This window comes from Lichenostomus cassidix, chromosome 1 (genome assembly GCF_008360975.1).
Source record: "Lichenostomus cassidix isolate B80296 chromosome 1, HeHo_3.0, whole genome shotgun sequence".
In the NCBI taxonomy this organism is placed as follows: domain Eukaryota; kingdom Metazoa; phylum Chordata; class Aves; order Passeriformes; family Meliphagidae; genus Lichenostomus; species Lichenostomus cassidix.
In genome coordinates, this window is record NC_139479.1 from 27916046 (window position 1) to 27942432 (window position 26387).

The 26387-nt window shown below is 40.8% G+C and overlaps 2 long non-coding RNA genes across 18 annotated transcripts in view; one reads left to right on the forward strand and one right to left on the reverse strand.

Moving 5' to 3' along the window:
• Positions 1–11652, forward strand: part of LOC146444402 (uncharacterized) — a 40185-nt gene extending 28533 nt beyond the window's left edge. For 15 of the 17 annotated variants that reach the window (XR_014850558.1, XR_014850562.1, XR_014850560.1 and 12 more), the window contains 3 exons: positions 6055–6181; positions 8802–10089; positions 10539–11652. This is a non-coding gene — a long non-coding RNA (uncharacterized LOC146444402). The remainder of the gene's footprint in view (positions 1–6054; positions 6182–8801; positions 10090–10538) is intronic. The other 2 variants (XR_014850555.1, XR_014850553.1) reach the window with 2 other exon arrangements.
• Positions 1–21489, reverse strand: part of LOC146444403 (uncharacterized) — a 49610-nt gene extending 28121 nt beyond the window's left edge. Inside the window, exon 1 of the long non-coding RNA XR_014850593.1 lies at positions 21282–21489. This is a non-coding gene — a long non-coding RNA (uncharacterized LOC146444403). The remainder of the gene's footprint in view (positions 1–21281) is intronic.
• Between the last annotated feature and the right edge of the window lie 4898 nt (positions 21490–26387).

Sequence of the window (26387 nt, forward strand, 5' to 3'; positions counted from 1 at the left end):
AGCTCAAAAGGAGGATTAGTGTAGAGAGACTCCCATATGCTTGGATGCATTTCTGAACTGTGTACTATCCTCACTGCTTTTGATGAAAAAGCTGGGCTATGAACCTGATGAGAACAGGCTCCCATGCAAGATGTTTAGTATTTCCTGCTTCCATTTGGGCCAGGAATACAGCACATCCAGCCACTTTTGGCCCTGCAGCTCTTGGTCACAGGCTTGCCTAAAATTTAGAAAATCACAGTGGTGGAAAATGAATGGGGGCGTGAAAGGAAGTTGATTTCTCTCCACTTTAATAAAGGCTAGATTAGGGTTTCGTTCCAGCTTTGGCAAAAGCTTTTCTGGGGGATGAGCACAGGTAGAATGTTTCCATTTTAATGGAATTGGTTCATCTGTCTATTAAATGATTGCCCTGGAGTGCGAGTCCATTTTTATGGTCCTGAGTAAAACAACTTCTGCTGCTTTTTAAGACCTGCCCCTTCTGGGAAAATTAGAGCTGGATGTAAAACTCTGGCTATATTGTATTCAAGGAATTTGGGAGCATAAGAAGTAAGAAAGAAAAAGAGAAAGAGTGAAAAAGGGAGAGAGGGAGGTTTCCTGGAGCTGCTACAGTGAGTTGTGCTATGGCTCGGTGTCACACATGGGGGCTTCACTATACCTAATACCTGATCACTTTTCTAGCCAGTAATTAAATTGGTAAATAGTGAAATACGAAGCAGCACTGAAATTGACCCTAAAACTGCTGTTGTACTGCCATTTGGGGGCTATCTTCTTTAGTATTTTCCTTTTTTTTAAAAGAATTTCCCAACTGTACTGTTATCAGTCGATCATTTTTGCTGATTCTCCTCTCCATTACAAAGGTTTCTGAGTTTGTGAATGAAAGGCTATGTTTTCTCAACCAAATCCTCTACTCCTCGGTCTATTAGTAAACTAATGTTAACTTACAAGATTTGACTGAAACCCCAGGGTCTGCCAGCTGGATGCTTGAGGAGCCCAAGCTGGCTAGGTAAAGAAACACCTTTTTCACATGACCCAGCCAGGCTCCTGCGTTGCCCCACAAGTTTCTATCAGTACAAAGGCTGACATTGTCTGCAAGGAGCAACTCAGATTACGGTCCCTTCCAGCTGCATTGCCCCTGACCTCAGTCCTGCCCTGAGCTGCCCACACTCTGCCCTCCCCACATGCAGAGAGACTTCAGCTGCAGCCCACTGCCTGCCAGCGCTGTGTCTGGTCTTGAGGGTGGCCTTGGATGCATTTTAAAAGGCAGTGCAGACGCTCTGTGAGGATAACATGGAATGATTATTTTAGGGCAGATTTTCCCTTGAAAAAAATAATAGTTCTACATGTGCGCAGTTTGATCTTCACACAAAAGATTTATATAAGAACTCACTTCTCTCTGTCAGTTACAAAAAAAAAAAAAAAAAAAAAGCATGCTGGCAGGATTTAGGGAAGTGTGCAGGCTAAAGGATAGAAGCAGACAAAAGGGAGTTTTTCTTCTAAGAACATCTGCACAGCTGGAACTCAGGCAGCACTGTGGTTTGAAAGCCTAGGTGTTGCCTGGTTGGGGCAAGGGACAATGTCTGTTTGGCACCCTCCTGACACGCAAATTTGGCCAGAGATTCTTAGAGCAGTCCTCAGCCATGTCCCTTGCTGTGTACACACAGATGCATGGATATTATTTTGCCATCAAATGCCTGTTTTGGGGAATCTTCCACCCTGGAGGTAAACCATACATAAATGATCTAAGGGTAAAGGTGGAGGAAGAAACTGTGCTGTGATTCCTTTACATGCTAAAGTAGATATAAACCAGGCACAAAGTTCACCTAGACTCTCAGGAATAGAATATCTGCAGTGAATCTGGACCAGCAGAAACACAACATCCCTGACTCCTAGATGCCCTGCAAAATCGTACCTACAGCTCAGGGTGGAGAAACTTACAATAGGTCTGTTAGAAGAACAGCCCTGACAGCCCAGCAAGGATAGGAAACACTCCCTTGTGGCACCTGCACCCCCAAATGTGTTCATAAGGTCAGGTCACCACCTACAAGTAGGGGACTGGCAAGCTCTGTCTGATTTGCTTTGTGGCATGAAGGAAATGTATGTGTGAGTCTGGAGCTGTTCTGATTTTTGTCTGTCTCAGGCTGGCCCCATTCAGCCATCTCTGCCCTTGCTGGGGAGTGAGTCCCAGATCCAAAGACAGATTCTAACAATACATACTGTGTGCTTGCCTCTAATATAGCATGATGCTTATAACTGAATATAAGCAGGGATGAGGCTTTAGATCTTCCTCAAATCTCACTGTAACTTTGAGGTTGTCAGACAGTACTGAAATGAGAGATCTGGAGTAGGAAAATTAGTGAACACAAAAGTCATGATATTTACTCAGTTTATGCATTTTCTTTCTTTTTTTCCATAAGACCTGCATAACTGGCATGTAATTGTTTTGCTAAGTGAATCTTTAAAGCAAAAGTCTTGATAGCTGTCACATATCTTCTTTGTAGTACAGTGTGTTGTCCTCAGAAGATAATCAGTAAAACTTGCTCAGAAAAACTTAATCAGCAGAACTGAGCATATTGTCAGCGCTTAACAAATAATAAATTATAATAATAACAGCGGTTCCTTTTGACACAACCTATCAAACTTTTGCTTTATTTCCAGGAGTGCCTTACTTACCTCTGTTTATGATTTAATACTTACTACAACTCGGCTTGCTATGGTTGAGAGGACTGAAGATAAAACTTAACAGGGTGGAAGTATTGATCGAAATAAAATTTTGGCAATAGGCAGAAAAAAATACAAAGCAAATTCTTGAACTGTTTCTTTTCTCTTTCTGATGTTGCCTATAAAAACTGAATTCAAGAATAGATTTGATCTGTTCTATTATTAAAATGTAAAACACTATACTTACAAGTTAATAGAATCACATTCAAATTTTCTGATAGTCTGTTTTTCAAAAGACAGACTCATTGGGCTTTTTTTACAGAAAGGTGAGTGTGTCCAGAAGCATGTATATTGTTATTAATTATTTTTATTATAAGGAGCTTGGATAGCTCAGAGAATTGTTAACATACCTGAGGCTATCACTTCTTTGCCACCACTGTAATTTGGCCTGGGCTGGGAGTTACTGACACACATTTCATTTTGTGATAATTTGGTAGTTTTTGTGCAATTTGTTGGTGGATTTTACTCACTTTGAACATATATATTCACGTTATAGAGAAAACCATCAGGTCAGCTCTAAGCTGCTGCTAATTGTCACAGGCTTAAATGGACCCATTTCAATTTAACCCAGTTGAGGATCTGACCAATGATCACAACTGGCATTAATTAGCAGATGTGTTATCAGACTCCGTGGAGATGTCCTGGGTTGAGTGACAACAGAAGCGCTCAGCCGCCACAGCCAGTGGAGCTGTGCCAGTTTGGCAGCTGATGGCACAGCGCCCGATGCTGGCAGGTGGAGAGTCTGGGTCACCCCTGACAGAGGCACTGTGGTGGCTTCTGTCACCAGTGTCCAAGTAGAAGGAGCCACAGAAGGAGCCCAGAGCACCAGGTGGGTGGCTGAGGTAAAGCACAGGCAACACAAGGAACATGGGAGGGGGAAGGCAGGGAGGGAAGAGAGGGAGGATGGAGCACGGAACTCCCTGAAGCTCGTCCCTGAAGCTAGATATGCACAAGAGATTGCACTGCTAAGAGAAGCAAAAGCCACTAGCAAATGTGTTGGGGCTCTGGCTTTGCAGGCATGCCATCTGATCTGACACTGTAATGCCAGTTGCAAGTGTGTGGCAGAAGGGTGAGGGAAGCACATCTAAAAGGAGGAGATCCTGAAAAGCAGTTGGATTTCACAGAGACAGCTACTGGCAGTCGCAGTGCTATTATAGCTGCAAACTAGGGGCTTGGACCATGACTGGAGGAGTGTATTGAGCAGGTTGTGGGGGTGAATGAAGAGCAGGCATGAGAGGCTGCAACTTTATCAAGAAAAAAAAGCATGCTATCCTCCGTTTGCACTTATCTGGTGCAACATGGGTTAAAACCAAACCAGGAACCTGTGCAGATATTAATTGCTCAGTAGCAGCCAGATCCTATTCTATCTCATGGCTACTTATCTCCACAGGATGGTGGGCAGGAACAAGTTGCCAAGCTAATCACACGGTACTTTTGTAAATATTTATGGTCTCAATATTTACAGGACAAAACTGGACATCAGGTAGCTCAGGAAGTAATTTTTCCAGCTCTTGACAGACTTTAGAAATTTGCTTAAGTTAGGTGACTCTGTGTGTTTTTTTTGAACTGGGAAAAATGAAATCCTTTTGAGATCTTTCTGTTGTAACCCAGGAAAGGAAAACATTAAGAGAGTTCAATAGTACTAAGAATGAGTACTGGCAATGGAGAAGTTTTTAAACTGGTGGCAGACCTCTGGCCCAGCTGACAGGAAGATGCAGAGTATCTGAGGAAGGCATTACTATCTGCAAATTCTCTGTTACCCTTCCCACACATTCCTCCCACCACCCAAAGCAAGATATCAAAAGATGTTTAGGCATCCATTTGCAGTGAAAAATCTGTGTCCTTCTCTGAATAGGCATATTTGGGCAGAAGGCCACAAAAGGGGATGACTGAGATGCATGTGGGATATAGATACCCAACTTCAGGTTCCCAATCTGGGCACCCCCTAAGTTCATCACCTGCATTTTTGATAAGAAAATCTTAAGACACCTAAACTGTTTGTTTTGCTTGATCCTCTTGGCCAGTCACCACCTCAGCTAAGGTGAACTTCCCAGCAGTTGATCCTGATTCACCTCCTCAAACTATCCATTGCTTTTCCCTTATGTTTACCAAGAGTGTCCTGGCAAAGAACATGTAACACATGATCAGGACTGAGCAGTACACAAAGTACAGCAGCTGTGTTTGCTGTCATTCACAGTCAATATCTTCAAAGTCCTCCCAGGCTTCAGGGGGCTCAAGCTCTTGTCTCTTATCTGCAAAGAGAGCAGGAACCTTAGCTAGGAAGCTGTAAGCTAAATATTCATGGGGGAAGAGATTTTTCATACTTCCTGTAGAAGTGGTGCTGATGCATTTAGGGTTCTCTGGGAGGAGTTTAAGGTGATGAGGTACAGAATCAAATACAATCTCCAGCTCTCCACTGGTGAATTAGCTTGCTGTTTTGGATTGGTGCAAGATAGAGGATCTCTTTTGGTATACTCATTGCAGTGTAAGGTGTTTCTAAAACATTGTCTTCACAGCCTAATGAAAGTACAGTGTTTTTTCAGAAAAAATCAGTAGGACATATTCTCAAAGGACATGATGATTATTGGAGTTTTAATTAAAATAGCAGGTAAAATAAGTATTATAGTGTGCTATTATTTCTAAAATAACAACGGAATAAAGATGCCCATTTCTTTCTTGAGTGCAATTTTCTAAATGAAAAAGTAAACATTAATATCTGCAGAGATCTTCCTGATCTTGTACGATAATTTAGAAAAATATCCCTATTAGGGATAGTTATATATGCTTTTTGTTGGAAATGCAATCACAGGATATGCACATAGCTGCAATCTGTAGACAGATTAAGTAAATTAAATCACTCAATGTCTTTTTTCAATAGCTCTAAAGTTAAAAGTAATTTGCAAAGAAAATACTCAGTTTCAATTGGTTTGTAATATCTGTTAATGATCTTTGGAAAAATTTCTGATAACATGCAGGAATTCCCTCAGGGACAGGGTTGTGAATAAGTGGATTTTTTAAAGTTTGAGATGTCATTAGCTAGTGATTTCTTTGAAGTAAAAAGCTGTTACAGAATAAATTGCAGATGTATACAAGTGAACAGGACAATCATTTTTATGAATAATATACATTATTTCCACTGTGCTTTCTGCCCTCCAAAGAAATAATTTACAGTCTAACTTGCCATTACAACATCCTGGAATAACAACTGCATGAGCATTTTGTGCTTACTTTATGTGTATTCTCTGACTTTTTATAAAAGTACACCTTGCTGGTGTAAAACCACTAGAGTAAGCAGCTGATTTGCCCCTTTTAATTCTTTTTGTTTTCTTTTTCCTCTAGTAAATAACTTTTCCCATCCACAAGGCTGAAATAACTTCTCTTAACTGAAATGACTCCAGCACAGCTATTCACTAGAAGACATCCTCCTTGATTTCTTGGGGGGCCTGTAAGATGACTGAAGTTGAAGGTAAGTGCAATCATGGCAAAAAGTGCCTCTATTCTGTTGGTGCCTTGTTAGCATTAACATATTCTTAACAGCTCAGAGATGAATGAGGTATCTATCATGTCCCACCACAGTAAGGTAACATGAGATAAGGCAATAAGGAAAATAAGATCTCCTGGCTTCTGCTCCCACCTTAGGATAGCTGAAGTGGAAAAAAGTGCCAGAAATACCACAGTACACACCTGCCCATGGGGAATGTTGTCCTGCTTCTGAGGTCCAGTTATACAACTCAACCATGGTTGGCTTAGGATGGACCTTCTGCCACCACAGGTTCCTGTGGGTGGGTCTGGGTTTAGATGGGAAAGGAAGGGATGCTGGTCTGGGAAATGGGGCACTGGGACTCCAGTGTTTGCTGGAGGTCAAAAAGATACAGCTAACTGCAGCCATTTTGATTTCCTGCACTTTACGATTTCCTCATCTTCCTCCAAACCTTTTTTGCCCAAGACCTTGCTGAACTTAGTCTGCTTTTTCCTGATCTTCAGGCAGAACTGAAGACACACCGTGCTAGCATGAATACGACTGGTGCCTCCAGGGTTCCCATACAGGGCTGGAGGAGAAAGGATTTGTCCCACTCTAGAAAGAGATGTGACAGCCACCAGTTTGAAGAGCCTCCAAGACTCTCCTGATCCTCTGAAGGCCCAGTGTGATGGTTTACCATGGGTGAAGGTGGCCTCCTGACACTGCCTATTGACTGGCACATGCCATGAACCACTGGGATGATTAGACATCATTGCACAGTATCAGCTAGTAAGACTCACAGATTTTTTAAGGCTAGGAGCAACAATTATTATCATCTAATCTGATCTTCTGCATAATGCATGCTACTGAACTTAACCCAACCTGAACTTTGTGTGAAGATTTGCTTTTATGCCTAAAAATGACTCCACATTTACAAATATGATGCTGTTTCTCTCAGTAGTAACCATACAGTAGCAAGTTCCATTAATTAGCTGTACATTGTTTGAAAAAGCAATACCTTTCATCCATTTGAAATTCAATACCTTTTTGTTTCACCTCCCAGGATAGGAAAGATTTTTTTCCTTTGCTGCTAATTAAGTTTGAAGATCTTGAGGACAAAATGTTATTTATATTATAGTCATGCTTAAGTAGAACTCTGACGAAGCCTGGGGATCCCACCACACAAAGTGAGGGACACTGTGCAAGTCCTTTGGGACTGAGACTATTTTAACAGACACATGGCACATTTTTGAGGAAGAAGAGTGGTTTAACTGAAAAGGTTGCCAGTCAAGTCAATGGATTTGTACCTCTCAATCACTTACGTCTTTCAGAAGTTTGAAAGAAAGGTAGGAAAAAGTGAAGTTTCTAAGTTAGACCTAAAAAAAGATTTAGAAATATAGTCAAGTTCCTGGAACAGGACTTTTCACAAGTGCATGTAGTGACAGGACAAGGGGGACTGGCCTTAAAATGAAGGAGAATAGATTTAGATTAGATGTTAGGAAGAAACTCCTTAACATTGGTAAGGCGCTGGAACAGGTTGCCCAGAGATGTTGGACACCCCACCCCTGGAAATGTTCAAGGCCAGGTTATGCGGGGCTCTGAGTAAGCTGCTCTAATGGAAGGTATCCCTGCTCGTGGTGGGGGAGTTGGGATTAGATGATCTTTAAGGTCCCTTTCAATCCTAGTCACTCTATGACCCTATGATTTAACAAAGGAAAACAAGTGTTTCTAATATACAGTTCTGTGTCCTGTCCACTGTCCATGAGTCAGATTTGCCTTCAGTGGCTGAAAGTTCTCCAAGAGAACAGGGTACACTGAGTAAAATACCTGCAATCTCTGATTCATGCAAGGGCACAGAACTTTCCAGAAGAACTGCTGGGGTCCAAGGACATCTTCTAGATTGTCTCAGAGAACAGCATGTGTTCTAATTTTATGGAGAGGGTTTATTCAGTCCGGGATGATTTCAGTCATAGAATCATATAATTATTAAAGACCTCTAAGATCATCGAGTCCAACTATTAACCTAACACTTCCAAGTCCACCACTAAACCATGTCCCTAAATGTCATATTTATAAATGTCCCATAAGGATAAATCTTTCCTGAGAGACGAGCTGGTGCTTATGTTCTTTATCTTTTCTCAAGAAATTTCCCATCCTTTTGATTTTTATCATTTTTATCACCATTCTCTGGACTTGTTCTATTTCTACTTTCTTTTTTCAGGGATGAGGTGACCAAATTTGAAGACAGTATTCAAAGTGAGGATGTGCCACTGATTTATATAATAGCATTATAATATTTTCTATATTATTCTCTAAAACTCTTTTCTTTGTACAAACCCTGTAAGATTCTTTTAATTCTTTGAACTACAGTGCCTTTTAACATCTGTAGTTTACTCTGATCAGATTATAACAAAGGAATAAAAGGCTCCATTTTTCACATAGAATTTTATTTATTGTTTGAACTTTAGAGGAGAAATTGGTTAACTTACAATTTAAAATTCTTGGCAATGTAGACCATTGGGCAAGGATTTCATTATCAGCCCTTCTATACTTTCTGTAGAAGTGTGTGAGGCTGAAAGTTACTGTACAAGGTCTTCACTTAATAGTCTTGTCTTTTGCTTTATAGAGATGGACAAAACCTAATTTGGAGCTGGTAGCATCCCCAAAGATGTCAGAAAGGTAATTCACCTGTATCCCCTTCCTGATGAAACATGTTGGAGCCACACATTTCCATGCTGTTCATCCAGGACCATCTGTGCAAGCAGCACCTGACTTTTGCCATCTCCCACATACTGTACCTCATGCCTCTATGCCAGGGCAGGGAAAGACCCCTTTGAAAATGATGCACTTGATGGCTTCAGAGGCTGAGGATCTTGCTCTTGTGCCACAGCTTGGCATTATGCCTTCATTAGGATATTAGAAGAGACTCAGGGAAAACATTTACAGCTATTCTATTGCCTGAGACACTTCCAGCATCTCCTGCCTTTCCTTAGAATTACCAATCCAAGTGGTGACCCTGCCTGACCCTACTTATCTTGCAAAGGCTGACAAGATCACAGCCTGAAGCAGTATAGCCACAGGCTCAATACCAGCTACCAAAATGTCTGTTTCGTGTTTTCAAGAAACGTTGCTCTAAAGATTTACAATACCAGCCACTAGATATATGGACAACACCAACACACAGCCCTGACCCCTGAACATTCAGCCCCACTTACATAGAATTTGTATTTCTCAAGGGGCCAACACTGAGCTGCCACAAAATAGAGAATCCTTACCTGCAAGCAAGCTGGATTTTAAGCACTATTTGATTATGTATACTAAGACATTGGGTAAAAGTACTTGAAAACTATGGTCTTGAGTTCAGAATTAATTGTTAGCTTTTTTTCATCAGTTGCATTACTGCTTTAGCAATAGAAAAGTCTTGGCCATTTCTGTGTTTTACATATATATATTTATATATATATATATATATATATATTTAGTTTAGTGTAGAGAAGTTTCTGCAGTCTTCCATGACCAAAGCAGTTTTTCATTAAAAGTTATTTTTAGATGAACTGTAAATTTCCTCCCTAGCAAAAATTTTAGCTGCACCATGTGAAAGCAAATGCACATTTCCTCAGATATCTCTAAGGTTAACACAGGTTTAAATATCCAAAAAGTATTAAGGGACCAATCTGGTTTAGTTGCAAATACATTAATACATGAGATGCATGAATAGTTCTTGCAGAGTAGTTGGGCTTTTTTTCCCCTCTTCTTTTTAGAACAGCAAAGACTTGGAACAGACATTGAGGTCCTATTGCTCCTGTTGGAAACTTCTGTTGACTGCAGCGTGAGTTGGATTGGACCCAGAGAAACCAAATACAAACAAGTAACGATGAGTTGGCTACACAAGCAAGGAAAATCACAGATAACAGGTGCACACCAATTAGCAATGTATCTTTTGGGTCATCCAGTACATCTCCCTGACACAATGAAATTGTTTCTTATGGCATATTTTGTGGGGTTTTTTGTGCCTAGATTAAATTTCCTAAGTGATGCCATGTCTCAAGGGAGAGGTTGTGTTGCCTAGAGTATCTCGTTGTCAGGACTTTCTTACCTTTCTTAATGTCATCATATTTCTTCTTTTGTCCCTTTGCAAATTTACTCCTTTTCCTTGTTTGATCCCTTTTAACTAGTGTAATGTTTTGTTTATTTAGCATTAAGGCAACCCATAGACATTTAGCTCACTTAACCTTCCCTAATGTAGCAGTCCTTTCAGCCTTCTTGTTATTCTTCATCTCTTCTAGTCACACTACTGCCTATCAGTATATTTTTAAATTATGAGATTTTAAAAATGTGATGCATTTCTCTGATCTGATGACAGATCTGGTATAGAGTTGAATGCCCTTAGTGTCTTCTCACTGAAAACCCCTCCTGAAGTTTCCAGGGGAAAGCTGCAAACATTCTGAACAGGCACACAGGTAGGATATCCTGCTAGAAACAGTTCCTTGGTGCCACTTTATTGACAGCTAACCTAGGAGTTCAAAAAAACAAATACATGGCATTTTGCATTTATTTTATTTCTCATAATGTAAAAAGAAGGAATAGCACAGATAAAAAGATCTTTGTTGCTGTTGTTGAGACTTCCTACCTCTTGGTCATGAACATAACAGACTAAAATTATGGAAGATGTCATCTTCCGTAACTACATCTGAGTGCTAGGAGAATACATTGCAGAAAGTAATTATATACATAGTCACAAGCCTAGCTGTTCACTTCAGGCAATAAATTCTGATCTACAAACTACAACACTTCTTTAGTGCTAAATGAGATCTTTGTTGTAATTGACTGTCTTTACCTTTGTATTCTGTTAGATTGGAGGAGTATAATTTTAATCTACTCTCTTTAAATTTTCATTAAGGAATGTTTCAGCTACCTGCAGCCTCATCCGATGATGCTTAATGATCTCAGCTAGCTCGATCTTCTGTGCACCAGCAGGGACTTCTTTAAATTGGTCAACTGTATGGAACATTATTTTCAAGTTTAATGTACTTGGAATCAACCTTTTAAAATAATTGCAAATCTAAAGACAGTTTATATACATAGCACACACATATATGTGTGCATTTATGTGTGCATGTGTGTGTATGCATGTAGGTATATATATGTAAGTGCACACATATGTATAGAAATGCCTATCCTATTCACCTTTTTGAAATCTTTACAGAAGTATTAACATCAATGTGCTGTTAAATTGGCAGTGCTATACATTTTTGTTGGAGTTTACTTCTGTAACATAAAATCATAAAGATAAGCTGTGAAACTTGTGCAGCTGATGACATAATTCTAGAATCTCGTGATGCTGAATCTCATATTTCTAGGAGTGTGGGATGGATGTTCCTTGCTGAAATAATTATACTGCCTATTGCAATATATGTTTCCTTGTTTTTATGTGGGCACTGAGATGTCCAAACTATTAAACCTATATGCTACAATGAGTCCTGTGTTCCTTATTTATTCTAAAGAAGACAATAAATTTCTATGGTTTTATTGTATAATAAAGCCAACTACTCTAAGAATCTGTTATGAACATGGCAATAATCTGTGACAATATGCATATTTACTTTTAATAATGATGTCCAAATATACATATGTGCATATAAATATGCATATATGTATATACAAACACACACAGAGAGACGTATACACAAGTTAAATGGAACCAATTAGAATGTGGCATAAATAGATTCAAAGCCTACCTGTTATGGTGGTGTGAAGGGATAATTTGAGCTACAAGGACACGCAAGAAAGCAAAGCTCAATATTCTCCATTGGCTCACTCTCCTTATACTCAACAGTGACAGGCTGTATGCTAAGATGGGGGTACCAGCAGACATTCGTAATGACAGCTGGTTCAAAACAGAGCTTTCAAAATAGTGCAACACCCCTAACTTCCTTCCAAATCTTGGTGTCTGCCAGCGCTTAACTGAGGCTGGTTCTTAAGGTCAGATGTTCAGATATAAGTTATTCAGAAAGAATCTGGTTCTTTATGTTTGAACTGTATATATGTTCAACATACAGGCTTTTTGTTGCCCATGAATTTGCATTTGAGCTCACACATGGATTATGTTTGTTTATTACCCTCAAAAATGCTGGATGTTTTTGTCTGATACCATACCCTTTTTGCCTAGGATGTCCTCTATCAATTTCTTTACTCTCTTGTAGGGTACATAAACTGAGATTCAGATGGTAGCTCTTTCTTTTTACTGGGACTGAAAAATCCACCAGCCTCTATGTTGAGAAATAGGGGAAAAGCAGCTTTCCTTTAACATCACTATATCACACCCCCTATGCTCAACCAACCAGGAACACAGAAAAAAAAAAAAAACAAAACCCAACCAAGCTTCAGTTGTTGCGTGTGGTTTTTCTTGGTGGATGAGAATAGAATCTGGAAATACACATGCTCCTCATGCTCCTTCTTGGGAGAGAAAAGCAAACAGGTTTTATCTATTTTCAATTGAACTCAGTGAAAACCAGGCACAGAAAGCACGTTTGAAGGTAAGACATGAATGTAAGTACAGATAAATTTCACTAAGCTACATTCAAGGGAAATATGCTGCATTGTTGTAATTATTACAGAGAATATGGGCTAATTAATTGTTATGTCGTGCTGGTGAAACAGTTAAGTATTCCACACGGGGCAAATAGAGGAGCTGACCCTGGGATGCTGTTGACTCTTCCTTAGAAGCCAGTGTGTGGAGACTGCCATGAACAGCCTTGTGAATTTGAGACTGGTCAGCTGATTTGGTCTTAGATATTACTTTTCAGAGGGATTAGAAAAATATATTAAATCTATAATAAATTCTAGTTGTAATGGATGACTGGACTGCTGAGTGTGTTCAGTGTGTTCAAAAGCAGTTTTTTTTTTGCTGTATCACCTGGGGAACCCAAACACTAAGTTTCAGACCTTCCAAGGAATTCAGACAAGTAATAGTGCTGCTGTTTGGGGATGTTCAGAGCTGCTAGGACACTTCTCTGTAGATGAAATCAAGGAGACCTGAGCATCAGGGGGTTCAGAAAAGCAGCGACCATGTGCCTATTGGTCTCTTGTGGAGCCGCATTCATTTCTGAAGCATTGACCCTGCTTTAGCTGGAGGTGCATTTGGGGAAATGTTGAGGGGAGCAGAGTGGATCTGTCCTCATTTCTGGAGCAAGTATGGATCTCCTGCAAGCCAGAGGCCTGTGCAGGACTGTTTCCCTGCATCAGGCTTGCTTGGCTTACAGACACCCGTTCTGCCAGCTCCAGCATGGTACGTGTGAGCAGTGTTGGCCATGCACTCAGGCTGGCGATGCTCCTGTTTGCCATCAGCCCTCCCTCCTGGATCAGGGCCTCTACCGATTGCTGAGGGGTGGCCAGGAGCAGCTCCCTCTGGTGAAACTCTTTTGTGTTTTTATCTCCCTCTTCTTGGCAGTAAGCTGCCACTGGCTCCCAGCCACGGCCCTCTCGCCCTCCCCAGTGCCCAGCTTGCATGCTCAGCCAGTGCCTACATCTCTTCCAGCAGCTGGCCCTACTCTTCCTCCACAGCTGGCTGCTGCCCCCTACTGTGGTAATTATTATTTATGATGGATATTCAGCGTACATTATGTGTCCAGAGTCCAGTACAGTCTGAATCACTACCAGGGTCCCACTGTGTGGGCAGAAGCACTCGGTCACATGCACTTGTTTCACACTGGTATTCACTTAACTGTCACGCAGGGAGAGACTGAGGGGAAAGGGGTGAAGGTGGCTGTTGGCACCTATTAGCACTATCTGATGTGACACCTACTCTCTGTCCTGTGTTATGTGACTCCTGCAACAGCACAGCTGAGTGCAGAGCTGCCTTTTCTCCACCTTGCAATCAGTAACAGGTCTCCTGCTATTCCTGCTACCTAGCTAGAAACACCTGAGTTGTTTTCCAAAAGTCATGCTTGCTACACCATCACCGTTTAACTCCCTGTTGCTGTCAGTGCAGACATTCTTGGCACAGCATGGCTATGTGGAATACCATTGTCTCTCCTGTTTCTCTCCCTCACCTTCTCTGGGTTTCTATGTTCATGCCAGTTCCTTTGTTCATGTGCCCCTCTCCTTACACTTCAACATTCCTTCACACCATGCCTCCCTGAAGGCAGCACCCTCAGTTAAAAACAGAGGAGCTGTGACTCCCACAACTTAGTACATGGGCAAAAGCCCCTGGAGGGAGAACCAGCTTTCTGTACACTTGGAAAAATACAGAATTCTGAACATATTCCACACATATATGTACACATGTGAGAGGCAGGTTCTCAGCTGTGCTGAGCAGGATTAGCTGTGCTCAAGAAGATGGAGCAATACTGCTCCATGGCAGCTGAGGATCTGTCCCAGTATGTAAATGTAAATATCTATTTTTATGAACCCTCCTACAGTTTGCTTAAAAAAAAAGCTTTCTTTTTAGACACTGGAGACATACAAGCCAGTCAGAAGTGTCCCACTTTCTATATTTTCTCTAATTCCTACCTGTGACTTCCTTTGAAAGCTTTCAAAATCTAACAAATTCAAGAGACAAAGTAAATTAAAACTGAAGAAGCTTTGCCTTCAGTACACTGGGCCTACATGAACTAAAAAAAACAAGGAGAGAAAACAAAAGGGCACAAGCCATGTAAATCCAGATAATTTTAATTATTTGATTGCAAGAAACCCAGCAAAATTCCCACTGTCCTATTACTTGAAATCTTATGCCCTTTCAGTTAGCTAACAGCAAGTTAATGTAAAGAATAAATACTTACAGTCTCTGCATCAGAGGACTTTTTGCCTGAATAATTTTTTAAATTGTTTTGGGTTTACATTTAATTGCTTCCTTTGCATGCTATGTGTACACATGCACTCCTCCCGCCTTCCATATTTCATACGTAACTGTCATGTAGGCTGGAGTCTTTGAATATGGAGTATTCAAACCTCAGAGCACAAACCTCAGGAGTTTCAACCCAGGAATTGATTTGTCCTCTTTTAAGATGGGAACCACATATGTGACTTGAATCCCTATCTTGGGTGGATTCTGGACACACTAATTTGAATACATTAGGATTTGGGATTCAGACTAATTTATTTGTTATAACATGAGTCCTGATACATAATACTGGATTTTCACCTTTCCCTGCCTCAATAGAAAGAGAAATGCTTCCCATATTCACTTCTGCCAGACTGATTTGTAGCTCATTCCAGGATAAAATCATCATCAAGCATAATTCTCAGTTTTGTTTCTTCATATTCTCTGTGACAATTGCTTATAAGTGACCTCTGTAAAACCTTTAGCATATTTGGATCATTTGGACACCTTTCTCTGAGAATACCCCATCATCCCACTTTTCCTCTGAAGGCTGCTCCACTGGTTTTTCAAAGTAATCCAGTGCTACACAGATGCACTTTCCCCTCTTGGAACAGTCTCAGTGGTTTGGGAGACTGAAGAACACCTTCATGGGGTGCTCTTGTCCAACAAACTCTCTCTTGAGCTGTTATTCAGAACGGGTCTTTAGGACTCCCTAAAACTGTGGCAAACTTCAAAGCTCTTCTATTTCCAGGATTTTTCTCATCGCCTTTTGAAGACGAGCAACATAATAGGGCTTCCCAGCCTTCTTGCACTGCTGCATTTTTCAAGGGAAGAAGGCATCTTCTTGTCAGTATCTTGGCTTTTTCTCACTTTATTTCCTCTCAGAACTCCCAGATGAACACCATCCGGTTGTGGTGATTTACTGCACTTGAGTTTCTCAAGTTACTCTACAACTTCCTCCTTAGAGACTTCAATCTGTATAAAGGCCACACTCTGATTTTCTTTGCAAAGTGCCTTTGGCACAGGAATTTCTACATTACTCTCAGCAACAGACACGATGCAAGAGATTAATTTAACTCCTCTGCTAGCTTGTTACACTCTTCTCCTAACCCACTGTATATGGATTTGTGGGGATCTCTGCAAAGTTTTTGGGCAAAGTCCAGGCTAAGATTAATATTCTCCAAGAGGTGAGGCTTGTCTGTCATCTGGTACTCTCTTGCTGTTTCACTGAAGGATGTTTCTGTAAGGTACTGCATCCACTCTTACTACATCTTCTTTGGCTGCTTTATTAAGCCCAATATCATTTCTCTGCACTACATCTGTCACAGGTGGGTTAAATTCTCCCTGATGCAGACTGGCACTGCTCCTTGTCAGATGTTCAGGCAGGGAGCTGGTCCTGCAGGAGACCTTCTCCTGGTGCTATGGCAATCCACCCCCTGACACGTCACAGCAAAGGGGCAGGGTGAGTGCTCAGCATCACAACCCAGGAGGAGTGGGGTTTGTATCCTAGCCTGTGGTCTGGCCCTGAGTCAAGTGACAAGCCCTTTGGTCTTTTGCCTTTGATAAAGGGAAGTTGGAGGGTTGCAGCAATCCTTTCTCTTTTCTGCTCTTTCTTTTATATATTTTTATTTCTGTTTTGAGAAAGACAGAACCAGCCTTATGGCAAATCCAGTCTTTAATTATTTTGAAGGACGGAACTAGAACATCAGAAATGGGGCAAATACTCTAAATGTCCTGTTTTATTCTCTGGCCAGTATAGAGTGGCCCTCAGTCCACATATTTCAAAAGAAGTTTTGAAATATCAGTTTTATGAAAACACATGATCACAAACACTATTTAGCTTTGTGACTTAAAACTCATTTCAATGGACTTTGATGACCATTACTTGGTCTGTTTGTAGAATCAAACCCAAGAAATTATCTTAATTTGTACTGCAGTCACTAAAGATACATCTGTCTGATTTGAGACACAAACATCCCTTTGATATGGTATGGCTATGAGATTGATATTTGCTACAATTGCCTAAGGCCCAGATATGGAAACTATATCTGAAATAATTTCCACGACTTCCAAAGAGAAATGCATTTATGTTGTTGAGTTTGTCCTAGCTTTCTGAGAGGAAAAGCTGTAGAAAGCCTATTGCTGGTATTCTTTCTTCACTTACTTTCTTATTTCAAATGAAGAATTAAAATCTGACACCAAATCACTCCATTTCTCATAGGCTTTTGTGAATAGATAAAAGATCCTGTACTTCCTAGAACTTCCTAAGTTGAAGTAAAATATGTCTCAAGGTTCATAACTCCAGAGCTGTCAGTTGAAGTCCAGCCTATGAAATCTGTGTCAAGGTACAAACAGGCATGCTCATCCCCAGCACATCTATGTCTAATAAATGAAAATACCTTAGAAATTAATTTGGTCTTAGTTTCCTAAAATTTGGTAATTCACATACAGAGTAGAATTCATTGCCGTTTGCTGTTGCTGTCTTAGAATTAGCTATCTAGTCTCAGGTAACTTCTCTTTCCCTGTCTGTCATGGACGGTACCTCCAGATCTCTGTTCAGCCATTTCATATGGTCATTTTAGAATGGTATTTCCCATGGCCATATGAAAAGAAGGCTCTGTTACTGGTGGAGTCTCTTTCTCTCTCAAATACAGAGAAAGTGTAGGCAATTGCCTTACCAAACCACTAAGGTGATATTATCTCCTTGTTAATGTCTTGGCTTCTTAACATTTTTAATTTAAGGTATGTAATTCTTATTTGATGTGTGTTTTTCTTTTACCACAGTCCACAGTGAAAATGCCTCCTAAACATCCCTTTTCTGTTTTTACTGAAATGATTTCCAGTTTTTCTGCTTTATGTAAAGAGAAATGATGTTTTCTTGGTCTCATTTTCATAATCTACAGGTATTCTTATTTTATCTTGCAATATTTTGGCTGAATATAGTGATATACTAGGATCCCACTTAGCACATGAGCAAAATGATCTTGTAGTGCTGTATGAAGCTGAGATACAGAGAATAAACTGTAGGGAGGCAATTTTAAGATGTTTCTCCTAACTGATATAACCAATTTTGTGCAATTCTAATATTGACAAAATATATCAGAATACATATTTGAATTGCTTTGAAAGCATCATTTCAATGGCCAGAACAAATATAATGTGTTGATATTTATAAAATATGGTTAGCAATAACTAAGCAAAGTAATTGAAATCATACTATACAACACTCTAAGGCAATTTCTATTTGTCCATTTTTGCACTCTACCTTCTCACAAAACAAGCAGGTTATGTAATGCCCTAAAAAGTAAGGTGTAGAGGTGCGGCAGCCCAAAGCTGCGGATCCCAAGTCCCCAGGCCCGGCGGTCAACGCTGTCCACTCCATCGAAGAGGACGCCGAAGATGCGATCTCCTGGGACTCGGTGGAGGCCGAGCTGTGAACCGCCCTCTCCCTCCCCTGAAAAGTTTGTTCTAAGTTTATTGGTTGAAAGTTATGCTTCCCCGCCTTGTTCCCTCCCCTGTTGCCTCCCCTCGCTAGAAGCTTCTGTTGCTGTGCTCCCCTCATTGGTTCTGTGTAATCCCCTCCCCGGTTATTGTTCATTTGCTCCCCCGCTTGTCCCTCATGACTGTCCCGGAGCCCATTGGCTCCGCTCCTGCTATCCCACCCCCGGAGACCCCATTTGTTCCCTTAAAACGCCGTGTTCCCTTGTTCCCCTCGTGGTGTGGACCCACAACACGAGGCCTGTAGTGCTCAGCACCCGGCATCTCTGTGGTCCGCCCCACCTGGGAGTCCCTCGACACATCCCTGCCTCGCACCCCCTCAATAAACAGTGCTTCGAGGACTTCCACCTGCTGTGGACTCTCTTTATCTCGGGGGGCTGCCAGCGACTCCACCGCCTTCCTGCGCAGAAGGTACCGGCCTCTGCCACAGGGTTCTTCTGCCCCATCGGGCGACCCTGAGACCCTGAGGACGACAGCTGCTGCCTGCCGTGCAGAGCAGAAGAGCGGGGTGGGCCGAAAGCCCAGGCCCCGGCGCGGTCTCGGTGACCAGCCAAAGCCCTGAAAAGCTCCAGTGAGGCCAGGCGATGGCACACAGACTGCCCTTCTTTTATTTACAACTACAGTAAAGTTCTAGGAGATCAGAAATCTCTGTGAGGCCATTAGGAAAAGACACCCAAAGGTATTCAAAGCATAGAATACAACAATAAAGAATAGTTCTACAGAGACCTATAGCTCCTCTTAATAAAGAAGCAAGGCAAGACATGGACCTTTATTTTAATAATGCTTCCAGACTTTGAAAACCCTTTTGTGTGGCCCTGATGGTCACAGAAGAGTACCAACTAATGCTGCTGGAAAGGTACAAAAAGCAGCAAACCTTTGTTTTGGCTTTTGAGTTACTTTGGAGTCTGCTACCAGTGTGGAATGTGTGTACTCTCAGGACACAGGATAGTCCCTTCTCAAAACCTCTGCATCAGCAATCAATTTTTCTCATTAAAACTTGTATGCTCTTTCTTGATTCTCTCCCTCTCCAAGATACTGAAAGTATTGTTCAATTCTAGTTCAGCTGCCAGTGGTCTGATCACACCCACCACTGCATCACCCCGCTCCTTACTACACCTTACCCGGGAATGTGCAACTCCTTCCTCTCCTCTTCACGGCATCCTTGCCAGGACTTTACAAAGTCTTGCCTGCCCACAGGACAGGCAGAGAGGACAAGGCAGATAGTGCCTGGAAGTACTGCCTCCTGTGTCAGTCAGGCTTCTAGTCTGCCTTCTCTACAAATCCTTCATGCCCACATGTGGCTTACTGCGGGGAACAGCAAGAAAGCTACACAGAATATTTTTTAGAGAGTGACTTCTTTGCATTGCCTTTCTCACACATCTCTGCATAGTCCCATGCAATAGTCTGCACTTTTGTTTGGGATGATAGGAAATATCCATAGATAAATAACAAATAGCTGCTCTCATCATCTTCATTGATGTCAAAGAGTGTTGTGTAGGTGAACCAGGAGAGAAAGCCTATTGTAAAGTGTGAATTGAGTAAAGACTATGTTGAAACATCCCACACAATTGAGCACATTTGCAGGGATGATTACTTCTTCACTTCACAGTACTCAGTATATTGCTCACTTCTCTCCGTAGGACCTACTTTCTGAGGAAATACTACCAAGTGGAGGAAATCTACTGTGCCAGGTATGATTGTTGATCCAAAATGAGTGATTAGTAAACATCTTTCAGTTGGTGTTGAAAACAGAGATGAGCAAGAAACAAACTTTAAACACAAAAAATTGGTTGATTAGCATCCATTCTATTCATGGGGTGATTCACAGTTGTCTTATCCCTGCAGGATTTTCATCAACACTGAAAAATTTTGCCAAATCTAAGGAGATGTCAAGACCTTGGCATAAATCTGTTACTTGCTCATGCATTTGAGTCTAGTCAACAGTTTCTCATTTGGTTACAAAGCATTTTAAAATTTATCGATTGCTTCTGGACTCTTTAAGATTTTAGGAAAGTTCTGACACAAATTTGGATGTGGTAATGGGATCTTAATGATAGATATACATAACTCTCTGAAGAGTTACGATCCAACCTTGGCTTGCAACAGTCTGTTCTAGGAGGAATTTTGATTAATCTTCAGATGTTAATGTCACAGTTTAGGTCCATTTATAAAACCTGTGAGTCTTGCAACTGGCTCTGAACATTAGTGTACTTGGGGGGACCCATGACACTCTGTGTGATCTCAAAGTGGCATCTTGGAAAAGCAGGTTTTGTTCTTCTTTTTCTCCCTATAGATCCTTAAAAATATGCAAATCTATGTGATCTGCTTCTCATACAAAGAGTTGCAAATTCAGCTACGGATCAAAGATTAGAGCATATGCCTATTATTGCAGCTGCCAGTTAACCGATCCAAATGTTTAACTCTTTAAAGAAATAGAGGGTCAGCAGCTTTCTGAATAATTGTTTCCAGACAGTTTTCTGTTAGTTGGATTTCTATATCACATTCAACTTCAATTGCTGCTGTAATTTATCTCCATTCCACAGACTTTAACTTTACTAAATTCACATGTTAGTATTTGAGCCACTTACGCTTAGACAAATCCAGAGCATGCTCCATGCTTGTTGTTTGTTTTTTACCGTGCCTCACAGATTAAATGAGAAAAACCAACGCCATCCCAGCACCTGCCCCTGGTCTTTCGTCATGCTAGGAAGTGCAGAGACAAAGAAACTAGGCCATAAATGGCTCAAAAATGACTCAAAAATAAAACAAGTCAGGGTGTGTACTAACCTTTTTGAAAGCTTATCTTCAGTGTCGACAGTTAGAATGGGAAGTGTTTTGCTGACAGTCAGAGTTGCCAGTGTAATGCCACATAGTGAGAGAACACTTCTTCACTGGGCTGCACTTCCTTGTCTTTCAGTCTTGTCTTGTCCACATGAAGAAAAGACCTTCAGAGGTTGTCTGACCATGCCCTTTGTCCCACTCTGGTGGGCACCACCTCAGTCTCAAGCCCCACACAGATGGGAGCTTGTGCTGTGGTCAGAGTAACTGTCTGCATTTCAGTGCTTCCTGCCGGAGTCACCAACCTCCACCTGCTGCAGGCTCTCATGCAGTGTCAATCTGCTTCACCACCTTCCTCCTGTTGTGGTGCAGTTGCAAACCAAGCAGTTGTTATATGAAATGATACAAAAAAATGGTGTAGGGGTTTTATTTTTAGCCAATGGTAAACTGAAAAATAGAACATATTGTAACTCTGTTCTTATTCCAGTTTTGGTCTGGACTATTCAGTGCCAGCAGGCTTTACTTCATCAAGTAACCAGGTCTCAAGTTAAATGCTTCCCTCAACAGATACTTGATTTTGGGAAAGAGAGCAAATGTGGTAGTCTGAACTAAAAAGGGTTGAGGAGACAAAAGGGTTAAGGACAGGCTCCAGACCCTGAGAATCTTCTCAGGAGGAAGGATAAACACCTCTCTTTGGCCAGGTCCTCTTTCCTACACCTTTCTGAGGAGAAGTAATGGAGAGTGCTATTTATTATGTGTTGGGATGAACGTAGGGAATGTTTTCCACCATTTAAAAAAATAAAAACCAGAATTTATGGGAGTTTGAAAAGCAATTTCCTTTTAAGGTGCAAATTCCTAATTTGCCACATAAAAGTACAGGAATTAAGTGCTAAATCCTTCTTTGCCAGTGAGACCTGTGAAAGGAGGTACGAAAAAAGAGTTACTGTTAGGTTTCTATTCATGTCTCCTGAAAGCCAATGTATGCAAAAGTGCACTGAAACAGCCCTGATTTTTTTTTCAAAGCCTTCCTGCCGTTTCTGACTGACTTTTAAAAAATGAACCCTTGTCCAGTTTTATTTGTGTGGTGGGTTCTGATTTTGTTCTGCCTGTACTGCATCACTTTTCTCTCCTCACCATTAATCTTCCATGAATGTTCCCTGGGGCACAGTTCTCCCTTTTCTGCATGGAGAGTTTCTATTGAAATTAATGGACTTTCTTCTCATGGGTGGAAGGAAGAATACACTCTTATATCAGCCCTGTTGCAAAAGAATATTATTCATTGAAAGGAAGCGTTAGTCTCACTCTTGAAAGCCCAAGGTCTAGTCAGGCAGATTATAGTGGGAGAGCCCAACAGGAGGTCTGGTACAGAAGCAAGAACTACTTGTCCAACATGAAAACAAAAGCCAGAACAGAAGACTTTTTAAAAATGTTGGAACAAAACCTCATGGAAAGTCAGTGGATGTACTATGTGATGAAGTGTACTGTCCCAAACCTAATTCTAGGGTGGATCCATTCTGGAATACAGGGCAGTGAAGATATCCATAAGTGACCTGTAGGACCAGGCACGTTCACAAGAGCAGCACAGTGCCAAAGACCAATTTGATCTGCAAAGAGGCTCTGCAGATTGGCCAGAGGTGCTGGGCCATGCAAATAAGGGTATATTGTGCTGTGCAGATGTATCACCTCATTTGGAACTTGGCCTTGGGAGCCTGGGCATCTTTGACACGGCTGTGCGTTGCACAATGTAGACACGCTAATAAGCATGCCTACATGCCCTCAGAGGCTTAAATGGAAAAGTCTTATGTTCCTTCACAGAGAACCCTTTGCTGAATTAAAGAGGGTGTTGACAACCTTCAATCGAAACTGCATAAATTCTCATAGGAAGGATAGTAGCTGCAATGTGAGGTCTTGAGGCAGGCGGATGACCTTATAAAATATACTACAGTATCTAAGTTTAGTAAAACAAACACACTGTATTTAAGTAGGCTATGGAAATGTAAATATGCTTCAGGACTGGCCCCAAGCAGTTAATGTTACAGTAATGTTGCTGTCACGTTTTGCATAGATCATTACTGTAGATACTATAATCTAGGGCTAGGAGATAGAATTTAATATGCATGGAGAAATTTAAACAGAAGATAAAAAGCCCTCTTTCCTCTACAGTATTTTCAAGAATGAACCTCACCTCCACCTTGTAATCCAAAGAAGAAAACAAGCTTGTCTAAGGATGCATTACATAGATGTGCTAGGCCACTCCAATATTTTTAATCCTTTGGGATATTTCACAGGGGAGTCCTTCTAGCAAGGAAGACTCCTTCCACAATTCCTGTTTGCTTCCCATGATTCTTTGTACCATGCAGTGCTAGAAAGGGTAGCAAAGGTTTGACAACCACAGTGGCAGACAAATAAGGATTTCTTGTGTGTTTACGGTTTGTGAAACCTTGATTGTTTTATAATTAACATGCCAGTTACCCTTGGATTTTCAGTTTTAGCAACCAATGTGTTTTTAATGTTTACATTTGATTTGAGCATCTCTGACAAAGCTCTTGCTATTAATTTGTGTCTATTTGTGTTTTAGTTGAAGATTATATACATATCTATCAAGATGATTACTTTAAACAGTCCTCTATCTGCTCCTTCCACCAAACCTGGATCTCTTGCTTTAAGATTAGCCTTGTCAAATTTACTTAAAGTGACCAGGCAAATACATGCAACTAATTTTGTTATAGGCGAAATTAACTAATGCTCTTTTTCATGGTGAGGTGCTGTAATGATTTTATATAGCAGTCAAACTATTTAAATACTAATGCTGTCTTCATGCTGTAATCACCATTCCAGTCAGATGTCATTTTTAGTAGCCTATAGGGAATTCCATCCCTTAATTATTCTTCAATACACAAACCAAGCATTCTTTAATTGGTGTAAATTGAACAGTGTTCCAACGCAAACAAGAAGAGGACAAACTAATCAATGATTCTGTGCATGTCTATTGGAAAGCTATTGCCATTAGATCAAGTAACGAATCCTCGACTCCATTAGCTTCAGAGGAACGATGGGGGAAAAATACTGCTAATGCTGCTTCTTGCTATCAATCAGCAGTGAAAAGTGTGTAGCAAATCCTACAGCAGAACTCCAGCTCTTCTTGAAAGTGCTCATGGAAATTTAAAATATGAAGATATTCTGACTTCAGAGTCCCAAGTCATATGTCTTTGATGGGGATTTGTCTGGAAACAATGTGTTTTTATTCTCAGCTGCCTCCAGTCATGTGGCCTGGTTTTTATTTTTCTTTTTCAAATAAATGATTCTTGAATGATAACATAACTTTTTTCAACTTGTCAGGAAATTTTGGGTGAATTTTCTGTCTCTCTCAGGCTGTGCTCCATACATTCATATGTATGCACTACTGCAGCACAACATAAATTGGTTGGCTCTCCCATCTCTTTTTTAAATACAATCTGAAATAAAGGTGCTGTATTTAAGAAACAGATGAAAAATCTTTCTCATAAATGTGTCATACTCACTTTTCATTCTTGTCTCTTTTTATCAGTTCTCTTAAACTGATTATTTATCTCTGGAGAGGGAGGAAAAAAAAAGTAAAAGGCCCATTACAAACCTCTGGCCCAGATCTGCCAGTCTTAGAGTTTTAGTTAGTGTAGAAAGTGAAACTTCTCTGGAAAGAGATTTACTGGCTATGGTTGTTCACTTTTTAATCTATTTGTTTTTGATATAATATGCTATTTACTGTTTAAGCACCTTTCATGTTGGTTTAAATTGAAGTTTTTAAAATGAGTCTAGCATAAAAAGCTCTAAGTGACATCGACTGGGTAGAGAAATACAGCATCTTCTACAGACAGCCTTTGTTCACCACATTGCAGTTGAAAGAAGTGTAGAGCAGGCTTGGTAGATAACCTGCCTTCTTAAAACATGAGGGCTTCTAATTTCCACACATCCTAATCACAGTCACATTACTTCTCTCTCTGTACCAGACCCCTCAGGGCTGGCTCTAGGTTTTGCTGTGAAGTCACATGTGTGGGGCCTGAGGCGTTTTTCCACTTTATTTTTTCTTTTTTAATCCTTTTGCCGGTTGGGACTCTCTAACTGGCTCTGTTGTCATGGGTGGCTGACTAGGGTGGTAAGGAAGAGAGCAGCACAGGTAATCACTCTCAAGGTTTCATACTTTTTTTTTCTTGTGAAGTTGAAGATACTGCTATATGTATTTTCTGAGGAAAGGAAGCTGCTCCCCTCACATCCTTTCCCAGACCATTGTGTGATTTCCAGGTAATGAATTCCCCTCTCTTTCCCTACTTTTTTTCTTTGCTGGTTGGCTCTTGCGTGTAGTTATACTATTTCTCAAAAAATTAGTGTGCCATCTGCCTTAAGGTATCTTTCTTCTTTCTGTTACTTTTCAACATCTTCTGTGGTAGCTTTTACATGATGTTGATGCCAAGCAAGTGGTTATGACACTTGAAGTAGGGATTTTGGAGTGCTGAAGTGGATTTTCAAGAGTAATAAGCTGTTTACTCTGCTGAGAGTGTGTTCTGAAAGGCAGTGGGTCCTTTGGAGACTGTATCTGCTCCCTTGGTTTGGAGATTTGGCCCCTGAAACAAAGGCATGCCAAATGTCTGGGGCCCAAGCAGATGGGAGACACTCAAGGACAGATTGTGGGGCAGCTGCAGGGTGCAGAGGGGATGCATGCTTTGAGATGACACCAGACAGTCTAGGGTCTGACTCTACCTTGTTATAAAAAAAAGAAGTCTTTTACAGTGGCATACTATGCATGCTATGTTACAAAGGGAAAACTTTATCTAAGCAGAATGTTAGATAAGATGTTTCTTTAAAAAGTTCATCAAGCCAAACTTTGTAATTTTTGGTAAATCTTGCGAATTCCACTTATTTAAATAATATAGTTGTATCACTATTTTCATATACATGAACAAGCCTTACTGGAGTTGAAACTGCATGAGAAAAGAATCAGGCTAACTTCAAAACTACACTTGGGATCCAAATGAGACCACTGGGAGGATTTAACATAATAAGTTTACCTGAAGCTGGAACCTGTGTTTGCAGTTGTATGCCAAATGTGGTTTAGGCTATAAGAAAGAGTGAAAATTTGTT